Genomic DNA, 14,605 nt, shown 5'->3' on the forward strand with positions numbered 1-14,605 from the left:
GTTCAGTACCTACATACTGCCAACACCAGATTTCTGAACTGATATGAAATTCAATTTCGCCACTGATCTCTCTTGCTATTTACAGAATGACCAAGCAGCCCTACAGATCTCTGTTACTTGCGGTGTAAGTTCACCATTGTCAATCTTTCTTGATATGTCTTTTTCCCATAATTCTTCCTTCAAATGGTTCAAATGGCTCTGAGCACTATGGGACTTAACATCTGAGGTCATCAGCCCCGTAGAACTTAGAACTACTTAAACCTAGCTAACCCAAGGACATCACACACATCCATGCCCGAGGCAGGATTCGAACCTGCGACCGTAGCGGTCGCGCGGTTCCAGACTGAAGCGCCTAGAACCGCTCGGCATAATTCGTCCTAAATGAATACGATATGGGTGCTTTACACATATGTGGCAACGTATCTCGAATGCGAATTTTGGAACAGCGAGATGTAGAAAAGTAATCAAGCTCTTTTGAAGTTACATTGCACCAATTGATATCTGAACGGCCAGCTTGCGGGAATGAAAGACGCAAAAGATCATCTCTAATGAAATACGTGCAACCTTTTAAAACAGCTCAGTTTCATTTGGAAACAAAAGTAGTGCTACACGAAGAGAACTGCTTTAAACAAAATTTGTGAGCGTGACATTCAGACAAGACGGAGCGAAGTTTGCCTTGTAAATGAGGGATTGCACTTATTATCTCCGCCTGGGTATCTAACGTTCCGTGTCGCCAAAATTCATTCGGACACGAACAGATCGGAGTGTGGCTCTCTCGCTTCTGCTGAGATTAAAATAGGAATCGTGGCTACCAGGTACTTCCAAGCCACTCTTAAAAGTGTACAGTGAGCTAATGCAAAGCCCTGTGCCAACGGGATGCGTCACGATACGAGAATTACAGGACTGCTAACTGTTCTCACCCAGACGTCGGCCTGCCTGTTGGAAGCAAGTATCTAGGTCCCACATATCATAATTATGTTATAAATATACAAGTTATAGTGATGAAAGGAACGATCCACGACCAGATGATATGGATGGCGGAAAGCCGGACGTTGTACAAGAGGAAACAAACTGGAAAGCTACTGATATCACCGGAGACTCGAGTGAGACACTGGAAGGTCATATCTCCGTCGCTACACGACACTCGGTCGCTGTGTCGACTTTTTACAAAAACAAGGAGAAATTGCACAAAATGCAACATTTTCTCTGTCTGGATTGTCTGAAACACATCATACACTGGGTAGAGTACGCAAGAAAAATAATCTTGTTTGAGAATTCTGTGAAAATTGCGATGGCAAGTTATCGCTTTAGCAGTTACTCCATTAATTATGAGGCGTCTGACTTCTTGTAACAACGCATATCTTGTGACATTCATCATAGCTGAACAAGAAAGAGGTGAAGGAAGATGAGTCTTCACCGTACATCGCTCATTTTTAAGCGAATTATGACATGAAATGAAATTAAACTGACGTAAACTAAAAGCGGTGTGAAACTTTGCTTCTATAAGAATAGTGTGAAGTTTCTGGTGTGTGCATACCTTCGACATGGGTAACATCGAATACCTGGAAACCATTTTTCAGATCGGGACTTTGAATTCGTTTAACATTGGTTTGACTACATGAAATCCGCTCCTACTGTGCTAAGTTAGACGTAGTTTTCATTTAGTCTTCTCGCGTTCCCGTAAGTTAATTCTGCGCTGCTCCGTCATCCTCGCGACAAAATCAACACAGTGGCCTAGCGGTTCTAGGCGCTACAGTCTGGAGCCGCGCGACCGCTGCGGTCGCAGGTTCGAATCTTGCCTCGGGCATGGATGGGTGTGATGTCCTCAGGTTAGTTAGGTTTAAGTAGTTCTAAGCTCTAGGGGACTGATGACCTCAGAAGTTAAGTCCCATAGTGCTCAGAGCTATTTGAACCAAAATCAACACACAAGCAAGGCAACTCAAAGATCACAGCTTTATGGGACTCGAAATTGTGTGCATTGTCCTAATATGTATTTCTGGGATAGATATTCGACAACAGGTACATCTTTCATATTCTCAACAAGTAACAAAAGCCCATCAAGAGGGAAGGCTGTGAAGCCAGGTAACACCAGGTACGGAGAAGGAAGAGTCAAATTTGTGGGAAGGGTTCTAGGGAAATGCAATGCATCTCTAAAGGAAATAATACACAACAAGCTAATACGACCATGTACAGAGTATTGTTGCTGTGTTCGGAGTCCTCAAGCTACCACCACAGCGTATCTCGCTTAGGGATCATGAGAATAAGAGATTAGTGCACCTACTGTGGCGTATAAACATAGGCGATTGGTATATGACAAAATTCGATAGCATAGCTAAAATGTAGCCTAGTATAGTCTATGTAGTTTTACCAGAAATACACATGATCAGCGTTTGCCACTTTCTTCTTTAGTTCCGTACTGCCATTTAAACCGAAGCTTACACTTTAGATCCACGTGAAGAAAGGCTGGTTTTTACATAGCATAGAGTACTGAGAAAACCATTTAAGTCAGTCAGATCGGGATGAGTCACCAACATGTTGGCTATTCTTGTACTGTCGACAACGAGAAGCGAGGTCAAAGGCGACGGTACACTAGATTTTATGAGGAATGAAGGAAACAAGGTGTGGAGGAAAGTTGTACCTTTGCCGAACTGTCTGTCGAGCCATACTGTTGACATGTTTTAGGGAAATCACGGGAAACTGACCGCTTCCATGTTTTGGTTATTTTCATTGCTGGCTATTGATGCGGGGGTTCCTAGTTCGATTTCCACAAATCATCTTAGATTTTATATATTGAGGGGTGGATGTCTAGCAGAGCTCCACCCGGTCGGGTGAAGTCCACTAGAAAGTATTTCAGCAACACAAGCAGCAACAACGTAATGTAAAGCGTCGAAGTAGTGGCGATTCTAAATGTTTGTTACAGGTTGGGAGCATCGCTACTTTTTCGTTTTCTGTAGAAAACTTTTAATTCAGAATCGGAAATTAAGGAAAACTGCCCCTCAAGTACGAGTCGTGTCTTCAGTTGCTACGGCACATGAAGCGGAATAAATCACACCTCTCCGGTAAGCTCACACTGAATACCAGGAGCTGCGAGAAAGGAGAAGGGGTGGGCGACGAAGATGTGAACGGAGATGGGAAAGGGGAGGAGAGGAGACAATGGAGATGCCTTGTAACAGAGACCAGATAGCAGTTGTTTACTTTAGGGAGCTCTCCCATTCTCAGGCAGATGGGTTCGGAACGTCCAATAGCTCACCCTAGAGACAGGGAGCATGCAGGTGAACACGGGAGCTAGGCCGCGACGCATGCTTATCGGGCGATCGACCAATTTCGTGGCAGCCTACACACGTCCCGACCGACTGCACTCAGCGATTACAGCGCCACCCTCCTGTTGTGAATTGTTCGTTCTAAGTTCATTGTTTGTGTTCTACGAGATACAGCTTGGTTTTACTCAGAAACAAAAAAGGAGGTTTGGGTTGCTTTGGCTGTTTCAAGAGGTAACGTAGTCAAGAAAAAGCTGAGAGAAAGCTGTGGGCAAAGAAATGGCAAATGCAAAGAATGAAATTCACCAATGCTCTGTTACTTAAGCAGTTGCGTGCCGATGATTTTCGTTATTATCTAAGAATGGATGAAACATGCATTTCGGCGCTGCTGAACATCGTCAAGCCAATCTTAACATCTACATTTATACTCCGCAAGCCACCCAACGGTGTGTGGCGGAGGGCACTTTACGTGCCACTGTCATTACCTCCCTTTCCTGTTCCAGTCGCGTACGGTTCGCGGAAAGAACGACTGCCGGAAACCCTCCGTGCGCGCTCGAATCCCTCTAATTTTACATTCGTGATCTCTTCGGGAGGTATAAGTAGGGGGAAGCAATATATTCGATACCTCATCCAGAAACGCTCCCTCTCGAAACCTGGCGAGCAAGCTACACCGCGATGCAGAGCGCCTCTCTTGCAGAGTCTGCCACTTGAGTTTGCTAAACATCTGCGTAATGCTATCACGCTTACCAAATAACCCAGTGACGAAACGCGCCGCCCTTCTTTGGATCTTCTTCATCTCCTCTGTCAACCCGACCTGGTACGGATACCACACTGATGAGCAATACTCAAGTATAGGTCGGACGAGTATTTTGTAAGCCACCTCCTTTGTTGATGGACTACATTTTCTAAGGACTCTCCCAATGAATCTCAACCTGGCACCCGCCTTACCAACAATTAATTTTATATGATCATTCCACTTCAAATCGTTCCGTACGCATACTTCCAGATATTTTACAGAAGTAACTGCTACCAGTGCTTGTTCCGCTATCATATAATCATACAATAAAGGATCCTTCTTTCTAAGTATTCGCAATATATTACATTTGTCTATGTTAAGGGTCAGTTGCCACTCCGTGCACCAAGTGACTACAGTCACAGAGGCTGCAAGGAAAGGCTGTTAGCTACATTATGATTTCTAGTTTCTGGCAGAAGTTAAGGACCTCAAATTATCCACAGTTATCAACTATAATGATTCCTGAAACCTGCATCTTATAGTTGACTGACGAAATACATCGTGGTAAAGCAAAAAACAAAGATGTTCACGTAAAAGTTATTAATTTGTTTATATACGTAGGATAAAAGATGACCTGTAAGTTTAAGAAACTTATTTAAAATTCGAAGAATATAGAGTGCACATGGTGGAGACGCATAGCATCTAGTAAATATAACAGATACATAAGAAAGGAAGCATTTAACAACTGTTAGAATAGTAAAAAAAAAAATCTCACACTTGGTTCTTCATAGCCCAGACCTTGGATATGGACTGGACTCCTTTTCAAAGCTTATACCAATAAAAGACAAGTATTTACTGTACTGATGCCCGTTAAATGTATATATCTCGGGTTTTACATTTCATTTTCGATAAGTATTGAAAATAAAGCCTGAAAACAGAAATATAGACGGTCGACGGACTTTTATTCTCCCCATATGCCCCACGAAACCGTTATGGATTCATTAAAAAATGAATAAAATGCTTCACTTCTTGCATCCACATTGCTATGCTCCTCGCAGGAAGGGTCTCACAAACATCTGCAATCTTTAAAGTTCTCCAAAAACTCTAGCTTTATAGTCTCGTCCGCCTCGCACCCAGTTACATAGATTGGAACAACATTTGAACCCCGGCGCAGGGCCAAAAGACGAACTTTTGTCCAACGGTTGGTACGACAGCGCCACACACGGCACGATTTGTTGGATAGAGTGGTGGGGCAGTCGGCTGGTCCTAGCCGCCCGATGCCGCGACAGGGAAAGCTGGTCGGTCGCGCGGTCGAAACCCCTACACAAGTCCAGTTTGTCGGTCGGTCGGTGCGTGTGTGTGTAGGGCCCTTCAAGCAGAGAAGCCGCGGAGCACAGAGGTCGCCGGCGCCGCCCACGTTACCTGTGAGGCGCGGCTCGGCTGGTCAGCTCGGCGCCGCCGTCACACTCGTCGCCCCGCCGCCGCAGCACTGGTGGGCCGAGCCGCGCCGCGCGCTGCCCACAGCGCGCCCGCCTGCTCGCCTGCCTTCACGTCGGCGGGCCGCGGGTCACGCGCCGGCCAGACCCCTTAAACTGCCGGCCACGACCTCTGCGGCCGCCTAATATGGACGTCCCGCGCTTCCTAGAATGGCCACCCGCGTCCCACTGCTTTCTCTTCGCACTGCTCTCCCACGAGTTTCAAATAGGAGGCGTTTCCTCGTGAATGTTTCGAACTGTGATAAAGGCCATCCAGGAGGCTGAACACGAATCAAGAATTTTTACGTAAGTGTTAATTTGCTCTGTATCAGCTGTTTTAAGATGTCAATAATCCTTGTGAATATCAGATGTTGAAGAAATTTAGTGGATGAGATTCTGAAAAACCTAGTGAATACCCATTGTTACCTGCACAAGAAATTATGTAACTGATGTGTTCTTCATTAGCTGGTCTAAAGGATGGTTAGATAATAATATCCCGCAATGCACTCTATGACATAACTGTTCTATGCCTTACAAAACAAATCCACCTCCATAACAGACAACTCAGCTCCCACAAGAAAAGGCAGCCCACTCCTCCCCCCCCCCCCCCCCCCGACAACGGATGGGCAGCCAGCCCGCTCCTCCACCCGCTCCACCCGAACTACGGGCAGCCCCGGCGCCCCGAAACAACGGGGAGCCTTACCCCCCCCCCGAAACAACGGGCAGCCTTACCCCCCCCGAAACAACGGGCAGCCTTACCACCCCCTGAAACAACGGGCAGCCTTACCACCCCCCGAAACAACGGGCAGCCTTACCACCCCCCGAAACAACGGGCAGCCTTAACCCCCCCGAAACAACGGGCAGCCCCGGCCCCCCCGAACAACGGGCAGCCCCGGCCCCCCGGAACAACGGGCAGCCCCGGCCCCCCGGAACAACGGGCAGCCCCGGCCCCCCGGAACAACGGGCAGCCCCGGCCCCCCGGAACAACGGGCAGCCCCGGCCCCCCGGAACAACGGGCAGCCCCGGCCCCCCGGAACAACGGGCAGCCCCGGCCCCCCGGAACAACGGGCAGCCCCGGCCCCCCGGAACAACGGGCAGCCCCGGCCCCCCGGAACAACGGGCAGCCCCGGCCCCCCGGAACAACGGGCAGCCCCGGCCCCCCGGAACAACGGGCAGCCCCGGCCCCCCGGAACAACGGGCAGCCCCGGCCCCCTGGAACAACGGGCAGCCTTACCCCCCGAACAACAGGCAGCCTTACCCCCCGAACAACAGGCAGCCTTACCCCCGAACAACAGGCAGCCTTACCCCCGAACAACAGGCAGCCTTACCCCCGAACAACAGGCAGCCTTACCCCGGAACAACAGGAAGATTGCCGATTCCCCTCTCCACAACAGAAGGGAACAGCAAGTCGCGCCCACAACTTTTCATGCAACTATTGTCCGTGAAAACCGCTTATTTCTCCGTGTGAAAGACAATCTAAATATTCCACGCATTATATTTCACATTTTAATTTTTGTCTGCTACTGGAATTACTCTCCTGGACATTCCTTCACTTACAACAAGAAGATAAAAGTGCTTGAAGTGGTATATTTGGGCAATGACGGCACTGAAACATCATCAAACCTGGCTCCATATATCTACAGTGTAAGGCTGAAGTAGTTTCGTAGATGCTTTGTCAAATTAAAATGGAATATGTTACATAACATACGGCCTGCATGATCTCGATTAACATTAAAACAATAATTATTTCTTTTGATTTTCAATTACAAACTAACTGTTCATGCAGAAAAATGGAGGATTTACAAAATAATTTCCAAAAAAATGGTTCAAATGGCTCTGAGCACTATGGGACTTAACTGCTGAGGTCATCAGTCCCCTAGAACTTAGAACTACTTAAACCTAACCAACCTAAGGACATCACACACATCCATGCCTGAGGCAGGATTCGAATCTGCTACCGTATCGCTCGAGCGGTTCCAGACTGTAGCGTCTAGAACCGCTCGGCCACCCCGGCCGGCCAATAATTTCCAAATTAATGTTTTACTCAAACAATTACACGAGTTATGTAGATGATAAAAGCACCATTAATGTATGGCTCTCAAAAGGGAGACAACAGGGAACATGCTACAGAGGATTCGATTGAACGATCTCTTGACTAGTTGTTTCCTTTTTAAATAAACTGCTATAACTTTCATTTCAACAAACGCTTTAACAAGTTTTTTTTAGTTAATATGATATGAATGAGATTACGTAGTCAAATTACTGAAAAAATATTTTCCCATTAATCTTGATTCATTATTTACAGACACTTCAATTTGTAATATTCTTAGGCCGACTGCAGACCGCCCTAACAAGCTACGATTATTATGTTCCCAGTTTCGAAATTGTGTCCACAATTAAGTTGTGATAAAAGCTGACAGCCGGTAAGGGCGTTGTCAATAACTGGCTTTAGATTACGAAAGTGATAAGTTGCGAGTGGAATGGTGAGCGTCATTCAGATAGCTAAGCGTAGCGGTGCAAGAGGATAGAAATGAAACGATCCGGTATTCTTAACAGAAGTTTCACTTTGCTAGCGAAGTAGTCGGGTCTCATGTTCCAGGTACACACAAAATACTTATGTGACCTACCGTGCAGAACTAGGTCGGTGATTCGTGTCCCTGCCAAACTGTATCACTTATGTATGTTTAACAACTACAAACAGGAGGGGCAGAATTAGTTACACATGCTTCCGTAAAACGTTAACGGACAGTAGAAAAATTGTTTGATACTCTTATCTACGACCATAATTCTGTCGTTTAAGTCCACCAAGTGATTTCCAAACAGAAATATTGAAAAAATTACGCTCTCTGAAGCAGCTTCACAAAGGTTTGCTATCTGTTGTTCCGTAATAAAAACAAAGTATCTGTATGCAGTAGTGGTGTTTCGAAACGACTTACAGGTAAGCAAAGAAGAGAGGACGGTAGTTAAGTAAACTCAGGATGGATACAGGGTGAATCAGGAGGAAAGGTATACGCTTCAACGAATGATTCTGAACGAAAAACTTCATGTTGACATAGGTGTATTCCGAATGGTTTCCGTGGTGGATAACGTTTAATATCACTTTTGTACCTTTTTCTTGAGTAACTCTGAAACCTCACCCTCCAGAGAAAACATCTCTCAGTACAAAATTAAACTACATTAAACTTAATGCAAAAAAGGCCCTAGCCATTTTTTCTGTAGGACTAATAGTTTGTGCGACGAGAGCGCGCGAATATTGAAAACTTCTAGCGATGAGCATGTGTTGTAGCTTAGACAATGTTTGTAGGCGAGTTTGTGGCAGTTTCCCGACTTGATAGACCACAAGTGCCTTCTATCAAACTGTTCGTCTCAGCTTCCCCTACACTACTGTCGTACGCTATAAAAAATGACAACGTGTGAATAACACGAAAAATAACATGTATTCTATCTCGGAAACCATTCGGAATTGGGCATATGTCCATCTGAAGTTTTTGTTCAGAATCACTAATAATACACCCCTCAAAGCATGTACCTTAACTGTAACTGGGCCACCAGGCTGTCACTTCACTGGGCTTTGTGGCGAGTATTTTTTTTTTTTTTTTTTTTTTTCAGAGGGCAGTGGTTTTATTTCACGACTTGAATCAACCAGTAATAGTGATATTACTATTTTGTCATAAATGTAAGGGCTAAATTCGAAATTTACGATTGAAGCATCTGCAGTTTTTATGTCAATGATATACAGTGTCATATACAGAGAAGACTTGCAAGTAGCTTTCCACTGCCCTGTTTACGACCACACACTGCAAAGACAGGAGCAGACGGGGGCCAGCGGGGAACGAGAGACTCACCTCGTGGGCGGCAATGACGGCGACGGCAGCGAAACCCGAAGCGCGAACTGTGCAGAGGCACGCCGGCAACTCGTATCTGAGCAGGCATGGGACGCTTCCGCCAGATAGCGCCCGGCGTTCCACAGATAGCGAGCGACGCAGCTACGAGCCACTGCCGGCCCACCCGAGCCAGACGTCGCCCGGCAGCAGTCGTCTTCCCAGGAAACGTTCCAGTACCAAGAGCTCGGTTGTATTTAACGAGGGTTATGAACATCTTTTTCTTGCCTCTGTAGACCAGTTCGCTGAAGTAACCAACCATTCCGGGTCCGAGCAGTGAAAAAATTTTTGAAATATTTAACCTACCGATATCATAAGAATGCTTTTGTCCATGATGTTATCGAGATCGCGGAGTAAGTTACTCATCAAAATTCAGTAAGCATAAAACACATGCCGTTACAAGATTTACATTCGCTTGAGTTAACTCTCGCTGGCTTCGCCGACTCCCAACCGAACTGCCACCTTTCAACCTCACTTCGGTCAGCCTAATATGACTGGTATGCGAGATGTGTGAGAGAAGCAATTAGACTGACAAAGCTGCGAGCTATCTGGAAAGCCTGTATTATCCACCGGCCTGTTAATCCCTATTCACAATCAGTCCCAGGTGCAGCTACGATTTTTGAGAGCGCCGTCAGTGAAGTTGCGTTTTACGGATGTGGAACAGCGGAATTTAGAGTAATGTTATGCCGACAAGTTTTATTTTAAACTTAGAGAGCGCTAGAAGAGAGCACTGGAAGAGCCGAGACTTGTGATTCATATCCATTACTTGATAGTTAAAGACAATTATTTGGATGTCGCCAGTTACCTGCGACACGACATTGTAAATCAAAGTTAGGTATTGTCAGTTCAATTACTGTAATAAAAACCATTAATGCGATTTGCTTTTGTGTTGTCTAGATATCCGAGTAAACAGCTTCCTAGGCACCCTATAAGAGACGAATGGGCAGGACACCACAGGAAATCCGGGTTCGAGTCTCGGTCTGGCACACATTTTCATCCTCGTCATTCCATTCTACAACTGATGGTAGTACCCATTCGCAATTGCGAATTTGTTTGATGTGTTTCTTAACGGCTGTGGTCACCGCAGTGCGTGTTCCTTTGCATATGCATGCACTTTGCATCGTAATCAGAACACAGGCAGTGCAATATAGTAGTATAAAAGGAGGCGAAGATCTTTGTGTTGCCAGTCAGGCAATAACAGCAGAACAGATAGGTCAGAAGAGCTCGGTCCCTCCAAAGTGGACTACAAATTTGATGTCACCCGAGAAACTAGTCCATCAGATATTTCAAACTTTGTAAAGCTACCCGGGTAGACTGCTGGTGATGTGATTGTGAAGTGGAAACGCGGAGGAAGATTCACAGTTAAATCAAGACCTGGCAAACTTCTTGCACTGACGGTCGATCGATGTCGAGTATTCGCTATGGTGGTTGTAAAAATTCACATGAATTCAACGGAAGGAATCGATCGTGAGTTTCTGAGGGCTAGCAGTAGTCCAGCTAACACCATGACTGGGTGCAGGTAGTTAAAAAGGAAGGGTTACAATGATCGAGCAGCCACATATTTCTCTAGTCAATCCTAAGCGACACTTGAGGTTGTTCTTACTGGACAGTGAGTAACTGAACTGGAAACAAATGATCTGCGGTCATAAATCACGCTGTACCCTTTCGCAATCCGATGGAAGGGTATGGTTTTGGTGACTGGCTGGGTAACGTTACCTGCCATCATGTAATGTTACTAGCAAAGTGCGCAAGAGGTGCTGCTACGGTATTGTGATACTTGCCATGGTTATGGTGTGGTCCCCTTATTGTGCTCAAGAAACCACTAAATGAGGAAAGATATGAGCAGATTTTACAGCAATGTGTGCTGCTTTCATTAGCGGAACAGATCCGAGGAGATGATAGCTTGTCTCAGCATGACAATACACCCTGTCATAAAGCAGCATTTATGAGGCAGTGGTTTGTGGAAAATGACATTCTTGTAGTGACTGGCCTGCCCAGACCTCCGGCCTGAACAGTGAAACACCTTTTGGCTCAAAATGTCGACTTCGCTCTAGACCCCAGTGTGTCTGATTTCAGTTCTTGAGGAAAAATGAGCTGCCCTTCCTCCCCAGTAGAGTTCAAGCCGTCATAATTAATGTCCACTAATATGATTTCCGGAATTTCTGATCAAATACTGTATACCAGTGCCTTGTTAACTGCCATAAATCCACCAGATTATGGAGGTTTAACCTTCCGAAACCAAAACTAAACTCCACCCGAACGGGCCATGAAGGCCCAACGGTACCGACCGGCCGCCGTGTCATCCTCAACCCACGGGCGTCACTGGATGTCGATATGGAGGGGCATGCGGTCAGCACACCGCTCTCCCCGTCGTATGTCAGTTTCCGAGAGCGGAGCCACTACTTCCCCAATCAAGTAGCTCCTCAGTTTGTCTCACAAGGGCTGAGTGCACCCCGGTTGCCAACAGCGCTCGGCAGACCGGATGCTCATCCATCCTAGTGCTATCCAACCCCAACGGCGCTTAACTTCGGTGATTTGACGGAACCGCTATTACTACTGCGGCAAGGCCGTTGGCAACCTTCCGAAACGTGTAGCGGAAATAAAATGAATTGTGACTGGTTAAGTAATTTCTACTATCAATTGCCAGATTTGGTATACCACCACAACGAAGGGTTGCACACAGATGGTTTTATGAAATGCAGTAGGAAGCAATAAGATATTCGTGTTGACTGAAATAGATCTGATGATGAGTTTGTCCCGAAACGCATCATGATATAATAATTAGAACGTTGGCAATCATGGGAAGTGCCACAATGAAATTTTCACTCTGCAGCGGAGTGTCCACTGATATGAAACTTCATGGCAGGAAAGTAGGAGACGAGGTACTGGCGGCTATAAATCGTGAGGACGGGCCATGAGTCGCGCTTGGGTGGTTCAGTCGGTAGAGCACTTTCCCGCGGAAGTCTTGGTCTCGCACATAGTTTTAATCTGCCAGAAAGTGTCATCAAGGCAACTGTTTTACCATTTAGTGCCAATATGGCCGCAGATCATCTTACAAGGGAACCTCCCCATCGCACCCCCCTCAGATTTAGTTATAACTTGGCACAGTGGATAGGCCTTGATAAACCGAACACAGATCAATTGAGAAAACAGGAAGAAGTTGCGTGGAACTGAGTCGTCCATGGGTCACATATGCAACATGAAGGAGTACGTGAGTTCAGGAGCGCCGTGGTTTCGTGGTAGCGTGAGCAGCTGCAGATGAGGAGGTCAAAGTCCTTGGTTCAAGTCATCCCACAAGTGAAAATTTTACTTTCTTTATTTTTGCATAGTTATTATCTGTCCGTTCGTTCATTGACGTCTCTGTTCACTGTAATAAGTTTAGTGTCTGTGTTTTGTGACCGCATCGCAAAACCGTGCGATTAGTAGACGAAAGGACGTGCCTCTCCAATGGGAACGGAAAACATTTGATCGCAAGGTCATAGGTCAACCGATTCCTCCACAGGAAAACACATCTGATATATTCTATACGACACTGGTGACGGCATGTGCGTCACATGACAGGAATATGTTGTCGACCGATCTAACTTGTACACTTGGCGAATGGGTAAAAAGACTCTTCTACCTTGCCCGATTTAGGTTTTCTTGTGGATGTGATAATTACTCCCAAAAAAGTGATGAAAACATAAGAGTTTGTCACATAAACTGAAAATAAAAAATTAAAATGTTCACTCGAGTGAAGATTTGAACCTACGACCTTTCGTTCCACAGCTGCTCACGTTACCACGAGACCACGGAGCTCCTGTGGTTCTAACGTCCTTGATGTTACCTATCTTCGCATGAACTACTCAGTTTGTATATTTTGCTTATTTTTTCTCAGTTTCACACAACTTCTTCCTGTTTTCTCAATTGATCTGGGTTCAGTTTTTCAAGGCCTATCCACTGTGCCAACTTATAACTAAATCTGAGGGGGGTGCGATGGGGAGGTTCCCTTGTTAGAAGCTTTTCGTCTATGGTATAAGATTTCATACCCCTAACAATATTAGTTAACTACAATCCAACTGCTGCCGTACAAACTAAGCTAGACTGGGCAACGCAACAGGTCAGTCCGTCACTAACTACATCCGATAAGACAACATTAACAACAAAAAAACGACACCGCCTGAACAAGCCTTGAAAGCCTAACGGTACCGCCGTGTCATCCTCACCCTTTAGGTGTCACCAAACGCAAATACGGAGGGGCACGTGGTCACCACACAGCTCTCCCGGCCGTTGTCAGTTTTCGTGAGCGGAGCCGCTACTTCTCAATCAAGTAGCTCCTCAGTTTGCCTCACAAGAGCTGACTGTAACCCGCTTGCCAACAGCGCTCGGGCGACCGGACGGTCACCCACCCAAGTGCTAGCCAAGCCCGAAAAACACAATACAAAACCAAAATTAATACCGGCAATGTCTTGTTGAGTCTGCGGGCGCGTACAACTTTAAATGCTGCGTCGTTAGCATGCACGGCAAAACACACGGGCGGTACCGGTAGGTTCAACCCGTTGAGAAATTTTCATCATCCATATTAGTAGAAGAAGGCAGGTTGGGGTTTGGCGTCTTGACGACGACGCCGAAGCCGAAATTACACACTGAGCACAATTTATGAATGGATATTAATGGCGAAGGTCGTTTGCTATGACCGTTTCAAAGGAACCATCAACCATCGCAACATTTGCCTCAAGCGATTTGGTGAAGGAAGAGGGGGGGGGGGGGGGGTGCGAGCAGGAAAGCTGAATACGGAGACCGAACGGGTATTTTAACCCCGTGCTTTACGAAGACAAGTTGATCAAATAGAGTTACATATAATGGCTTATAGATCAGCATGAATATCATGGGAGGTGTCTATGGGGCAAATGGAGACATGCGCTGCTGGTACCTTAACAAGTCAGAGTAGTCCATGCTAACAGAGATTCTCGGGGATGAAATCTCCAGATGATGAGCGACGTCGTTTGTCTTGAAATGCTGTTGGGTAAATTTAGAGAACCGACATTCGAAGAAGAGCGTGTGACAGTTTTGCTTATACCATGGTGTATCTCGCCTAGGGACCGTGGTGAGATTAGGGAGCATAACTGGCATACCGACACTCATTTTCCCCTCAGTCAATACGCGAATGGTTTAAAACAGCTGATTATTGGTACCAATTGCCCTTCGCCAAGCCCCGCACAGTGACTTGGGAAGTGTCTACGTAGAAGAGGAGAAGCGTGGAATTCATGCAAGTCTCTC

The 14,605-nt window shown here is 46.1% G+C and overlaps 1 protein-coding gene across 5 annotated transcripts in view; it reads right to left on the reverse strand.

Moving 5' to 3' along the window:
* Nucleotides 1-14,605, reverse strand: part of LOC124607365 (rab11 family-interacting protein 4) — a 929,323-nt gene that overhangs the window by 136,232 nt on the left and 778,486 nt on the right. The gene's annotated exons all lie outside the window — the stretch shown is intronic.

The sequence above is a fragment of the Schistocerca americana genome, chromosome 3 (assembly GCF_021461395.2).
Source record: "Schistocerca americana isolate TAMUIC-IGC-003095 chromosome 3, iqSchAmer2.1, whole genome shotgun sequence".
In the NCBI taxonomy this organism is placed as follows: Eukaryota; Metazoa; Arthropoda; class Insecta; order Orthoptera; family Acrididae; genus Schistocerca; species Schistocerca americana.